The sequence below is a fragment of the Chlorocebus sabaeus genome, chromosome 4 (assembly GCF_047675955.1).
Source record: "Chlorocebus sabaeus isolate Y175 chromosome 4, mChlSab1.0.hap1, whole genome shotgun sequence".
NCBI classification, from domain to species: Eukaryota; Metazoa; Chordata; class Mammalia; order Primates; family Cercopithecidae; genus Chlorocebus; species Chlorocebus sabaeus.
In genome coordinates this window covers 82,395,973-82,409,197 of record NC_132907.1, presented here as the reverse complement: position 1 = coordinate 82,409,197, position 13,225 = coordinate 82,395,973, and the positions used below count along the sequence as shown (strand labels likewise).

Below are 13,225 nucleotides of genomic sequence, written 5' to 3'. Positions count from 1 at the left end.
CTGAGGTGGAATTGTTCAGTTTGTTGTTACTGATTTTCATGTTTCCCTCAGTGCAGCGCAAACTTCAAATGCCTCCAGTGTGTTTAGAGTGAGGGCAGGTTTGCAGGATTTTACCCTCAGTGTCTTCTCACCATCTGATTTAGGTCTTTCCTTTGTGCCTGAGTCTCAAAGGAAGTCTCTCTGTGAGCTTTGATTCTCCTTTGGTGGTGGATTCCTATTACTTTTTTTTTTTTTTTTTTTTTTGAGACGGAGTCTCGCTCTGCCGCCCAGGCTGGAGTGCAGTGGCCGGATCTCAGCTCACTGCAAGCTCCGTCTCCCGGGTTCACGCCATTCTCCTGCCTCAGTCTCCCGAGTAGCTGGGACTACAGGCACTCGCCTCCTCGCCCGGCTATTTTTTTGTATTTTTTAGTAGAGATGGGGTTTCACGGGGTTAGCCAGGATGGTCTCGATCTCCTGACCACGATCCGCCCGTCTCGGCCTCCCAAAGTGCTGGGATTACAGGCTTGAGCCACCGCGCCCGGCACCTATTACTTTTTAACATTTGCTCCTCTGCACACAGGCGTGGAAAGGCTAAGGGTGTTCTCTTTTATTCTGTCGCAACCCCAGTCTTTGGCAAAGGTTGTGTTGCTGGGTCTGGGGTGTGGGTTGTTCTCGGGGATCCTGCACCTCTTACGTCACTAGGAGACAACGAATATTTTGGACCCCAGAGGTTTTCTTGTTCCTGCCCCAGAGATGGGGGGTTTCTTCGACAGTCTAAAGAATCTTTTTTTAGTTCTCTTCCGAGACCAGCTGGAATGGGTCTTTCCTGCATCCAGGAGACAGGTTTTACTGCCCTTTTCCCCAGTGACTTGTGGCTGTTTTCCTCTATGGAAGATGAAGAAGGGTGAGACTTTGTGTCTTTCCCAAAGCCATTCTGTGCCCTTACTCCAGGCCTGTGTCATAAGAGATAATCTTGGGTCTCTCCTGGGTGCCTTGTGAGGGCCGTGGAGAGCCTAGATGTAGGTAGGAATTCCCATGTATTTGTGGCTCCGAGGATTTCATAGTCTCTTGGTAGCCCAGTCAGTCATTAAGAGTTTGTTAAAAACTTCAACTGACTTCTTACCAGCCCTGGTGCATCCAGCATCTGCTTCAAAGATGAAAATATTTGTGTCTTATGCTTCCTACCTGGTACCTGTTTTTCCTCGGATTTCAGGTTAGTGCTCTACAACCTTAGCTCACTTAGGAATTCAAGAAAAGTTAATATTTTACAAAATGTTTAGCTATTTTTGTTGTAGATATAAGGTTGAGGGGTGCAATGCTTTTTCCAAATTTCTGTGATGGAAGTGGAAGAACCGAAATCTGTGAGCCATGGTATTTGTATTTGTTTATTGATATGTGAATGGAACTATTACTTTCCTTTAAAATAATATGATTAATACTGAATTTGGCAGAACATATATCATTCAAAATTTTAGTGCCATTTGAGCCAAAAATAGTTATATACTTTACAGTTTTGTCCAGTGGGAGTAATTAATGTATTAGGGAATTATTTTATGTTAAAGTAAAATACATTTCCACAGAATTTCCATCTGTACACAATTTATTAAATTTCAATTCAAATCTCTGATGGTAGACTCTGAATTCAATGTGGAAGTCTGATTTAATAGTCACATATAAATTAAGTCAACATTTAAATGAAATAATACTAAAATTCTTATCTTCCAATTATTAACTAACAAATGGGAAATCTTTTTGTGTTATAAAAATGTGGTACTATGAAATGTCAAAAGAGTTAACTATGAAAAAATGTTTGTCTATTACAATAATTGTATATCTTCTAAGTAATTATATACTTTGATTATCAATGAGATCTTTAATATCAGTCTAACTTAACTTTCTTTAACTTTTATAAAATTAAATATGAATAATATACATTTTTTTCTGTTCCTCGGTTGATTATCTTGTAAATTTCATTCAGAAGAATATTCTTCCGAATAATTTACTTCTATTAACGAAACCTATATACTCATTAAATATTTTGGGAAAATACCTTTATGTTAACCATGTTTTAAAATGACTCAGGATGGCTTATGTTTATTATGATTTAAAATGACTCAGTATTAATCCCAGTACTTTGGGAGGCCGAGGCGGGCAGATCACGAGGTCAGCAGATAGAGACCATCCTGGCTAACAAGATGAAACCCTGTCTCTACTAAAAATACAAAAAATTATCCGAGTGTGGTGGCGGGCACTGGTAGTCCCAGCTACTCGGGAGGCTGAGGCAGGAGAATGGCCTGAACCTGGGAGGCGGAGCTTGTAGTGAGCCGAGATCAGGCCACCGCACTCCAGCCTGGGCGACAGAGTGAGACTATGTCTCAAAAATAAATAAATAAAAAATTAAAATTAAAATTAAATGACTCAGTATTTTCATACTGCCACCAGCTGCTTTATGTCCCTCAAGATGGTAAATTAGATAATAAAATGTTAACTGAAGAAAAGTCTTTGATTTAACCTTAGTAACCTCTTTTTAATAGATTTGACTGCTTATTTACAACTGTCAAACTATTTTTGGATCTTGACTGCGTTGTTCATCAGTCGTGCTGTCCGTCTTAACTTTGCCTCACTCGTGTATTTTACAAAAGCAAATGGCAAATGTCTATTTTCAGTAAAGGGATTGTTAAAGTGGTTTTCAAGCTTAAATATTGCAAACCACAAAATGGTGGATGCTTTCATTAATGTTTACTTTTAAAAATACATTTATATGTCTCATGCTTTAAAATATAATAAAAGAATTTATTAAATTATGTACATATAATTGTACTGGGAGCTGTTTCATTAACAGTAATATACCATTCAATCCCTTTGTGGTCTTGAAATTGATTATAAAATATATATTTGACAATAAATCTGATTATCATAGTGTACTGTAAGTGAATATTTTAATTACTAATATCCCCTGTTTTAACCACTTCAACTTGATTTTAGCAAATACATAATTAGCATTTAAAATAACTCAGAAGTAATCCTAAGCTGAATAGAAGGTTTTATATGGTAAATATGATGGAAGAAAAAGGGATTCTTGGGATGAGTCCTTCTTCTTTATAAACTTGGACTAAGCTTTTTAATTTATTTTACTGAATGCACTTAAATTCTTCTTGAAACTAATTACTACATTTTAAGCAAGATTACTGGTACAAAGAGAAGTTACCAAGGTCCTAGCAAAAATTTTTAATTGTGGTCTTCAAATCAATATATCAAAAATTGCCAACATAGCTGGAGATTTCAAGGATGAATCAGAAAATTAAAAATCATGTTATTGAGTGTACTTATTTTTAAGTCTAGGAAGGGAACTGAGACCTATTTTATTTTAAAATAGAGAAACGTTAAGAGCTAAATCTGCATATGCAGAGGAATAAAAGTAATATGAATATTCCAAATATTAAATATATAATACATTAACATGTTTAATGGTTATTTCATGATTAAATTATGGATGTCTGCAAACATAATGACTGAATGAAAAACCAAGAAAGAAGACATTTCTGTATTAAAATGTAAGAGTAGAAAAATCCAGCTTCATTAATGACATTCTTCATGTGATGAGAATGATCAGCTAATTGACTGAAACTATGTTAATAGGGGAGAAAGTCACTTTAATGAATATGCAATGGTATGCATATGAATTGAATATTGATACAAATATTTTTTCAACCTATTATTTGGAAAGCTTTAGTACTTAAAGTCATGGGAAATAGAAAAAGTTTTTAAAAAACTTTCAGCATTTTCATGTAGCTTAGAATTTACTGTATGGCAGAGGTAGCAACAAGGTGCCACATTAAAAGGCAAAATGACCTTTCAATAAAAAATTGTACAAAATATAGAGGCACAAAGGAGGAGTACATTTTTAATTTCCATTAGGGAAACCAGGGAAAGCACTTCATGGAGGAGATGTCTACTTAAGTGGACTCCCAAGGATGAACCCAGGTACTACTATCTACTAACAAAGAATAAGGAGAAATATGTATTACTCAGAAGAATTAGGATGAACAAATCATTAAAACCACTAAAATACTTGGAAGGAGAGAAGAGGGAATATAGATCACAATTGCAGGGGATGCCTTTGGAAGGATCTAAGAAAATTATCCCACTTTATGGGGAGAAGTCAAAAGAGATAAAAACAGACACAGGAAGGTTAATCTAGTTGGTTGAGTTTCCATCTGATGACATCTGTTTTACCAATACCGTATGAAGTGAAATCTCAGCTGAGAGGGTATAGTGCGAGAGTTTGGACCTCTGAGGAGATAGGAAGGGGTATACAATTGTTGGTTTTGTTTTGTTTTAGAAAGGGAGAAAGTGAACTTAGAAAGGACATGTAGTAAGTTCTTTTGGCTAATGATGAGGGTCCATTCAGTCTGTGGTCGTGTATTGCATGGTAGAGTAAGAATTTCCAGCAATCTTTACTTACTAGGCTCAGATTAAAAGGCAGCTATAACTTTGCAACCAGAGTTGGTGCTTTATCAGCCAATTGGACAAGGGAGAGTAAATCAAAGATGTTGCTATCCAGAGCAGTGATTATGAAGATGGTCAATGTGTTCTAATTTAGTAAACAAGGAAGCAAATGCTTGGAAAGTGTGATAGAACACGTGCCGAGGCCAAAGAATTAGCAGAGTAAAGGCCCTGGTTTCAGTAACACTGAAGGTTAAAATGATTAGTTAAATAGTGGAGTATTTGGAACTGAGATTTTTGGTGGCCATGTGGCTTTACTGGTGACTACTAAGGTCCAGTATGTGATCAAAGACAAGATGACCGAAAGAGGATAAAGGAAAAGGAAGTGAGGTGGCCAAAGAGCTGCCAATTCAAAATGTGACATGGGCTTTACATGCTGGTTTTAAAATCACTGGGAATGAGTACCAGAAAAGGGGGAAGGGAATGACAGTGAACCAGGAACTCAATTTTTCAGTGAACACAGTGGAGAGTTTGTAGACATTTGACACTGGTGTGTCACAACAATTTGGAGATTACAGCTAAGTGGTCTGAAGTTCAAAAGAGCAGTAACATTTTGAGGGAGGTAGAAGTGGAAATGGTTTGGCAATAATGGTGGGAGTCATAAAGGAACATGAAAAGAATAGTGACCTCCACCTGCAAGCAGAATCAGTGTCTGTCAGGGAGAGTGATGTTTGCGTAAAGGGAAGGAGAAGGGAGAGAAAAGAGAAGTTGATAATACGAGAAAATTTTGTAATCCCCGAAGAAGAGTTCCAGATAGATTTCTTCAGGGGAAAAAATGGGAAATGTTTATGGTACTTTGGAGGTTGTGTAAAGTACAGTGGGTATCAGAAGTCTCAAGATAATGGGTGACCTGGAGGCTGGGATAACCAGCAGAGTTGAGACAGAAAGGGAAATAACTAGTATTACGTTCCTTAAAATGCCCTTCTTTTTTGATCAACACTAATATTTAAAAATCATCTGAGCAGGTTCTGTTTTATATATATGTTTAAAATTATTTATATTCAATGTATAGGTATAGCTTTACTAGCTTTTGTAGACTTTATAAATTATACATCAAATGGGTCAGACATGGTAGTTCACACCTATAATCACAGCACTTTGGGAGGCCAAGGTGGCAGGATTGCTTGAAGCCGGAAGTTTGAAGCCAGCTTAGGCAATATAGTGAGACCCCATCTCTACCAAAAAAAAAAAAAAGTCAAGAGTGGTGGCAGGTGCCTGTAGTCCCAGCTATTCAGGTGCCTGAGGTGGGAGGATCACCTGAGTCCAGGAGTTCAAGGTTACAGTGAGCTATGATCAGGATCATTCCACTGTTTCCCAGCCTGGGTGACAGTGAGATTCTGTCTCAAAATAATCAATCAATCAACAATCATACATATAATTGAATGAAAAGTGTTGAGAAAAAGATTAATTTTTAATGTACAGATTTAAAACAACGATTCCTTTTTTTGTTTGCACAATAAACTGAGGAATAGTACTACATTGAAGAAAGATTTTAAAATTCATCTGGAACAATGAATTATTCTTTGGGCATAGGGAATGCTCAAGGAGTGAGAGAGTCAGGCTAAAGCTCTGCAGCTGCACTAAACATCCGCAGCAAGCTAACACCAGGAAGCCCTTCTCCAGGGATGCAAGTGTAACTCAGGAAAATTTTATATTAGATCGTTTAGACAAAACAGGTTTAGAGGAAATGACTTTGAATTGTCTATTATGCCATCTTCAACTTGGCTTCTCAACTAGAATAAATGTTGCTATTAGGACTAGAATTTTTTTAAAAAGTAGTTAATAAATGACTTGTACAGTGTGCTTTCTGTTTTGATCTCCAGGTACCCTCAACTCAATCTCGTTCTTGCCTGCAGAAGCAGTTGGATGAAGGATCTAGCCTTGAACCATGGCATTTAGCTTTCTGAATTAATAGTTGTCAGATGAGGTGGTTTTTTTTGTTTTGTTTTGTTTGTTTTTTTTTTTTTTTTTAACAAGAAGCTAAAGAAGATTGAAATGCAATGACGAGAAATTGATTCAGAGGTGGAAGATATAATTGTTTTCAATGGAACGCCTTCTGTCCACTATATAGGATCTACTGAATGTTCACATGGCTGGCTATAAGTGCCATTCCAGACTAGAGACTATGTGGGCAAAAAATCTTTCTTCTATTCATTTTATATTTTCTCAGGTCCCTTCCAAAGGACCTGAGAAAATAATTATTTTTATTATTGCTCAATAAATTAACACACATTTGGTTTGGAATTTAAAAAATTAAAGACATCTTGAAAAATTAAATATCATATTGTCACACTGTAATGGTTGTCTCACCCAGCATCATCTCTTCTAGTGACTGGATCATGTTCTTTCTGAAAATGACTCATTTCTGATAACAGTAAAACTGTAGCTCAGAATGCAAGCCAAGACCTGCCTATCAGGTCTTGGTCACAAGTGGGTCATTGTTCTGTCCAGGACAATCAGGATTCTTCCTTGGAATTTTCACACGATTTTAGCCAAAAAACTGAGAAGAAATTCTAAGATTTTCTAATGCACACTTAACTTTTCTTTCCAGCAGCCAAGCTATGTGAAGCTGAGCCGGGAGCTGCTGATGGCCATGATTCCTGAGTTATAAAATGTTGCAACATAAAATGCACAATAAATCAAGACCAAAAACATTTAGAAACTATGACAAATGAATGAAAATTAAGTGGTGAAATGACATTATGTTCTTCTATTTGATTCCACTTATGTGAATTTCTAGACTAGGAAAACTAACTTATTTTGATCAAAAGTAGACCTATGATTTCTTGGAGGCTTGATTTGCAGTAAACATGCAGAAAAGAGTTAACATAAGCAGGCAGGAGATGCTGATCCTTATAACGGCCTGCTTGCAAGGTTGATCTTGGCTAGCATCTAGAAACTTATATTTCAAGAGAGTTCCCACCATTCCCTCATAAGAACGATTCATTATCCTAAACGATTTGTTCAAACAATTGGTTTATCCTGAATATCTGTTTTTCTTGAAGTCTAAAATTTTTATACAGAGTAGGAAAAGTGTGTCCTATGTAATCAACTCTAATAAAAACCACAGACTCTGAGTCTCTCAGGGGCCTCCTTGGTAGACAGCACTTCATACTTGCCATTAGAAGTTGCTACTGGGTGAATTAAGATCAGCTGGTATGACTCCAGTGGGATAAGACTCTTGGATGCTTGCACCTGGTTTCTTCCGGATATTGCTGGATGCACCTTTTCTCTTTGCTGATTTCGCTTCTTATCTGTTTTCCATAATAAATCACTGCCATGACTATGCCTGTATGCTGAGTCGTGGGAGCACTCCTAGCAAATCATCAAACCTGGGGATGGTCTCGGAATCCCTGGTACAGCACAAAGAAACGTTTTATCTCAACAGAAGTGTGATTTATGTGGCTGCATTCAATTGTCAAAATTGATTGAATTGTGTACTTAAGATCTGTATATTATACCCAATAAAATTATTTTGAGGAAAAAATGATTAATACATTTGTTAAAAAATAAGATTACGTGAAGTGTGATTCTTTAGTTGCATGACCTGTCAAAGGAAAACCTGAAATGCCATGACACAAAGGACAGTGTTCCAAAGACAGATGATTGCGTCATCTGTTGAATGAATTACATAACCTCTGGAAGGGTCTCTGCAATTTCTCAACCCATGAAACCTATGGAAATGGTAACATTCAAGTAGTCCTGACAGACTTCTTATTCCACTTGGCCGTGTGGTTATTTAGAGAAAAACTTAGCATTGCATTTGAATAATGTATATTTTCAACTTTTCTAAGGTAAGAGAGGTGAGGGGTCAGGGCTTGAAAGACGTGGGAAGACATGGTCTGATTTGATTCATACCTTTTATACCAATTTTCCGGCTGCCAGGTGATGGCAACATTTTATGATTTCTCAACAAACTATCCCAGGCATGGCAACTCTTCCAGTGGACAGGACCTTGTTATCACATTAAGATCTATTTAGACTTATTATGTGAGATTCTTCTTTGCAAATTCTAAATGAAATTAAGATCAGTGAGCATTCCAAGATAGCTACATCATAGTTTATTCTTCTCATAGGTATTGCAGTGGAAAAGGTTCTATCATCAAAACACAGAAATCCTTAATGTAATAATTCTCAGAAGCATTAATGTATTAGCATGAAATGTGATTATTCAAGACAGATAAAATAATTCGGTGTTTACCAACCCTTGTTTTTCTCAGATATAGAGCCCCATGGGGCTCTTTTTGGAATCTATTTCTTGAGGAAGAGATAACATATTGCCAAAGAGAAAAATATTTGCCTTTATTTCTAGTTTTTTTAAATTAAAGTCAACAATAATATAAATTTGAATTATGAACTGAATTGAATAGTTACATGATAAAACTAGTATGCAAAATGTGGTATATTTTTGTACATTACAAATTAGAAAATGAAGTTAATACTAACTTTTAAAAGAAAAGCAAGACAGATGTCTACGTTAAAACAGATTTCTCATTTCACTGACTTTCATTAAGTTTAGGGTAGCAGCTGAGGCCTTGCTAATGCTCAAATCCTCTTCTCATTGGTATGTATAGTTGAATGAGAAATTTTCAGGTGTCAGATGGGTTAACAGTAAGAAGATCTTTTCCTGCTGTGTTTGCTTAATTAGAGTTGGTACTTCCAGATGTTATCTACTGGTATGCAAGAAGTTTCACCAAACACTGAGGGAAAACGTATTTTACACATGTTTTTAGCTCATGTATTTAATTTAAACTACCTCCTATAATATCTTGCCCCCCAATTTGTATACAGAATGTTGTGTTTCAGTATAAAATACTGAAAACCAAGTGGAAACTTCTAGAATGCAATAATTTTATATAACACACAGAAAAAAATTATTAGTCTAAAGATCAGTTCATCATTCACTGTACCAAAAGATGGTAGAAAGAAGCCTCATAAAAATTCAGAGATAAGGTTATATATTAGACAGAATAAATCTAGAGCAAAAATAATTTTTTCCCAGAAAGTTTCAAAAGTCATGAGAAGTGACAGGATTGATTAGAAATTTAAGAACCTAGAAGTGTCCTACAAAGTGATGGCTATAAGCTGTCATGTCATAATGTCATATTTTTAAGTCTTAGGAACTTCTGTGAACACATGATAAAAGGAAATGGACCACATTACTTTTAAGTAAATCACTTATTTTATGATGCGATATATATTTTGAGCATAGTAATACCACAAATTTATTTGAATAATCATGTTTGTAAAATCCCTAGAATTTTAAAGATATGTAGGTTTCATGTTTTATAACTACCTCTTACAGTCCAAAAAATAAGTTTACATAAATTTTCATCCAGGCGAGAGCTGTGGACTTCCAGGATTTGTGGAATGATTAGTTCAGTGGATTTTAATGGTCACAAAAGGAGGAAATGATGTGTGAAATAACCAAAATGTATCAATTTGGAGCTTACAGAAAACCATTCAATCTATAATACACAGATATCATGCTTTCCATTCAATTTACTAATTCTTTCCAGTGACATGCTGCTGCCTGTGTGACACAGCTGCTGGCCTCTTATTTAAGGCACTGAAATGCCTGGAACTGATGATGCAGAGGCTTAGCCCACGCAATGCTTAGCTCCATTTAATAATTATGCATTGACAAGTGATAATGCAATCTAGCCATTATGGAAATTAAGCTATCTTAATGATGAGTGATGAGACAGATGATGGATGATTTTGGGTGACAGAATCATGATATTACTGCCTATTTTATAACTGCCTATAGATAGGCACAAATTCTTAACATGATACTCATTAGCTTTCTTTGTTCAAGCAATGAAACTTGCAATATACTTGCAGTTATTAGAAAGATATTGAAGCCCATATGTGAAGGTAGACACAATCTTTCTTGGATACTCAATATGAAAATCAGATTGCATACATCGTCTTTACTACCCCTCAGAAGTGTAAATTTTGGAGGTAGTCACTACGCCCGCAAATTTACAAGATGATAACTCCCAAACCACCAAATCAAAATTTCTATTCTGCCTGAATGGTACCTATGACAGATATCAATTCACCTGTCATAAGTACCTTGTACAGGATCCCACCAAAGTACAGAGGCAACATTTGTAATTACCTTATATATTATTAATTGGCTTCACTATATGATTATGGTCACAAAAGATTTTTGCTTAAAAATGATGTCTTTGAATAAGTGTATTTGTGCCCAAATAATTTCAAACATGGCCGGGTGCGGTGACTCACTCCTGTAATCCCAGCACTTTGGGAGGCCAAGGCGGGCAGATCATGAGGTCAGGAGATCTAGACCATCCTGGCTAACACGGTGAAACCTATTTCTACTAAAAATACAAAAAAACTAGCCGGGCGAGGTGGCGGGCACCTGTAGTCCCAGCTACTCGGGAGGCTGAGGCAGGAGAATGGCGTGAACCCTCCTGGGTTCAAGCAATTCTCCTGCCTCAGCCTCCCGAGTAGCTGGGATTACAGGCGTGCGCCGCTATGCCTGGCTAATTTTGTATTTTCAGTAGAGACGGGGTTTCTTCATGTTGGTCAGGCTGGTCTCGAAATCCCGACCTCAGGTGATCCACCCACCTTGGCCTCCCAGAGTACTGGGATTACAGGTGTGGGCCACCGCGCCTGGCCCGATTTTTTTGTTTTTTTTTTTTTAAACAAAGTCTCGCACTCTCGCCCAGGCTGGAGTGGCAATGGCACGACCTCGGCTCACTGCAACCTCCGCCTCCTGAGTTCAAGTGATTCTCCCACTACTTAGCCTTCCAAGTAGCTGGGACTACAGGCCCACACCACTACGCTTGGCTAATTTTTTAAATTTTTATTGCAGACGGGGTTTCACCATGTTGGCCAGGCTGGTCTCGAACTCCTCACCCCTCTTGTGATCCACCCGCCTCGGTCTCCTAGAGTGCAGGGATTACAGGCGTGAGTCACAGCGCCCGGCCCCACACCAAGTTTTGGCTATCGGTTAGACTGTTTTCCTCCACAACTACATTGAAATATTACTTTAGAGAAAGACCAAGTTTTATTCTTTTTCAAAAAATGTGATTTCAGTAAGCAGCATAGTACCTTGTACACAGAAGATGACAATTTAATGTAAACGAGTAAAATGGATAAGAAAATGGATAAAAATTGTCATATGTTCTTCAGAAAAATCCTACAGCTTGACTTTCCTTCATACAGTTAAAGGGCTACTTTTTTTTTGATTGGCTCAGGTAGCTCCTGACTTATGTGCTTCTGTCACACAACTGACACACACCAAATAAACAACAATGACCTGAAGCACAAACGAGTAATAAAGAGCAGAGAGAAGAGGAAGGTCAACATTGGAAGAAGGGGTGGCATATGAGTTTCCTGTTTATTTGGCTTTTAGCCAGAGGGCAGACTGCTGCGGCTTCCATGTAGTGTGAAAATTCTCCAAGTAACCCGCAGCAGCTTCGGCTTGAAGAATCAAAGGAAGGAGTTTGGGGCAACTCACGGCCACTAGAAAGTGATTTTTTAAAATCCTAAAAGGAGAGACAACTTATGGAGTTTCTCAAGATCTGTAAATAAATATTGACCATGATTCAGGTTGACTCCAGAATCGGTTATGTGCTGTACAGACTTAAAGCAGTCCAGCTAAGTATAAAAGAACTGTACTGATATTGGAGATATTACCGAAGAAACAGTTTATAGTTGAAATTCAAGCAGGTTAGTTGCCGTTACAACAAAAACTTAAACACTCTTTGGGGACAATAACAGAATTCAAAATTTCAATAGCAATATTCACAACGTCCAGCGTGCTATCCAAACTTCCTTTATAATAAGAAGAATAAAAAAACATATGATCCAGTATCATGTAATAAGACTATCAATAGAAAGCAACTCCCAAATGACACAGATATTGGACTTCATAGAGAAGGATTTTAAAGTGTCTATTTTAAATATACTCAAAAAATAAAGAAACATATACTTGCAATAAATGAACACAGAGCAAAATTCAGATGATAAATAAAAACATTTAAAAATTCTAAAATCAAATGATAAAGTACCTGAAATTTAAAATTCACAAGATGAACCCGATCACAAGTAGATGATAGAGGAGAGAAGACTAGTAAACCTGAAGATAAAAAAAATAGAAATTATCCAAGTCAAAAAGAGAGAGGTAAACTTGAGAAAAAGAATGAACAGAGCCTGTGAGACAATTATCTAATATTCTAACATATGAGAAAAAGTAGTTGCAGAGAGATATGAAAGAATTAGGCAGAAATAATGGTTGAAATTTTCTCAAGTTAGGTGAAAAACATTAGTGTTGAAGAAGAATAGACACAGTTGTCCCTCTGTATTCATGGGGGATTAGTTTCAGAGCTCCTCTGTGAATGTTAAAAATCATAGATACTTCAGTCCCTGATATAAAATGGGCAAAGTATTTGCATATAACCTATGCATATCCTCCTATACAGTTTAAATCATCTCTAGATGACTTATGATACCTGATAAAATATAAATCCTATGTAAATAGTTGTTGCATTTTTTTAGGGAATAAATTTTTTAAAAGGCTGTACATGTTCCGTGCAGATGCAATTTTTCCTGAATATTTTTTATCTTTAGTTGGTTGAATCCATCAATATGGAACACATGGTTGGCCTACTGTACAAAGCCCGACTGTACAAAGAAAAGCATGCTTAGGCATACCACAATCAAAGTATTGAAAAAAGATAAAGAGAAAATATTGGAATCAACCACA

The 13,225-nt window shown here is 36.7% G+C and overlaps 1 pseudogene; it reads left to right on the top strand.

Moving 5' to 3' along the window:
• Window positions 1–1,014: 1,014 nt before the first annotated feature.
• The window catches only part of LOC103215241 (DNA (cytosine-5)-methyltransferase 3A pseudogene), a 45,250-nt pseudogene continuing 33,039 nt past the window's right edge, over window positions 1,015–13,225 (top strand).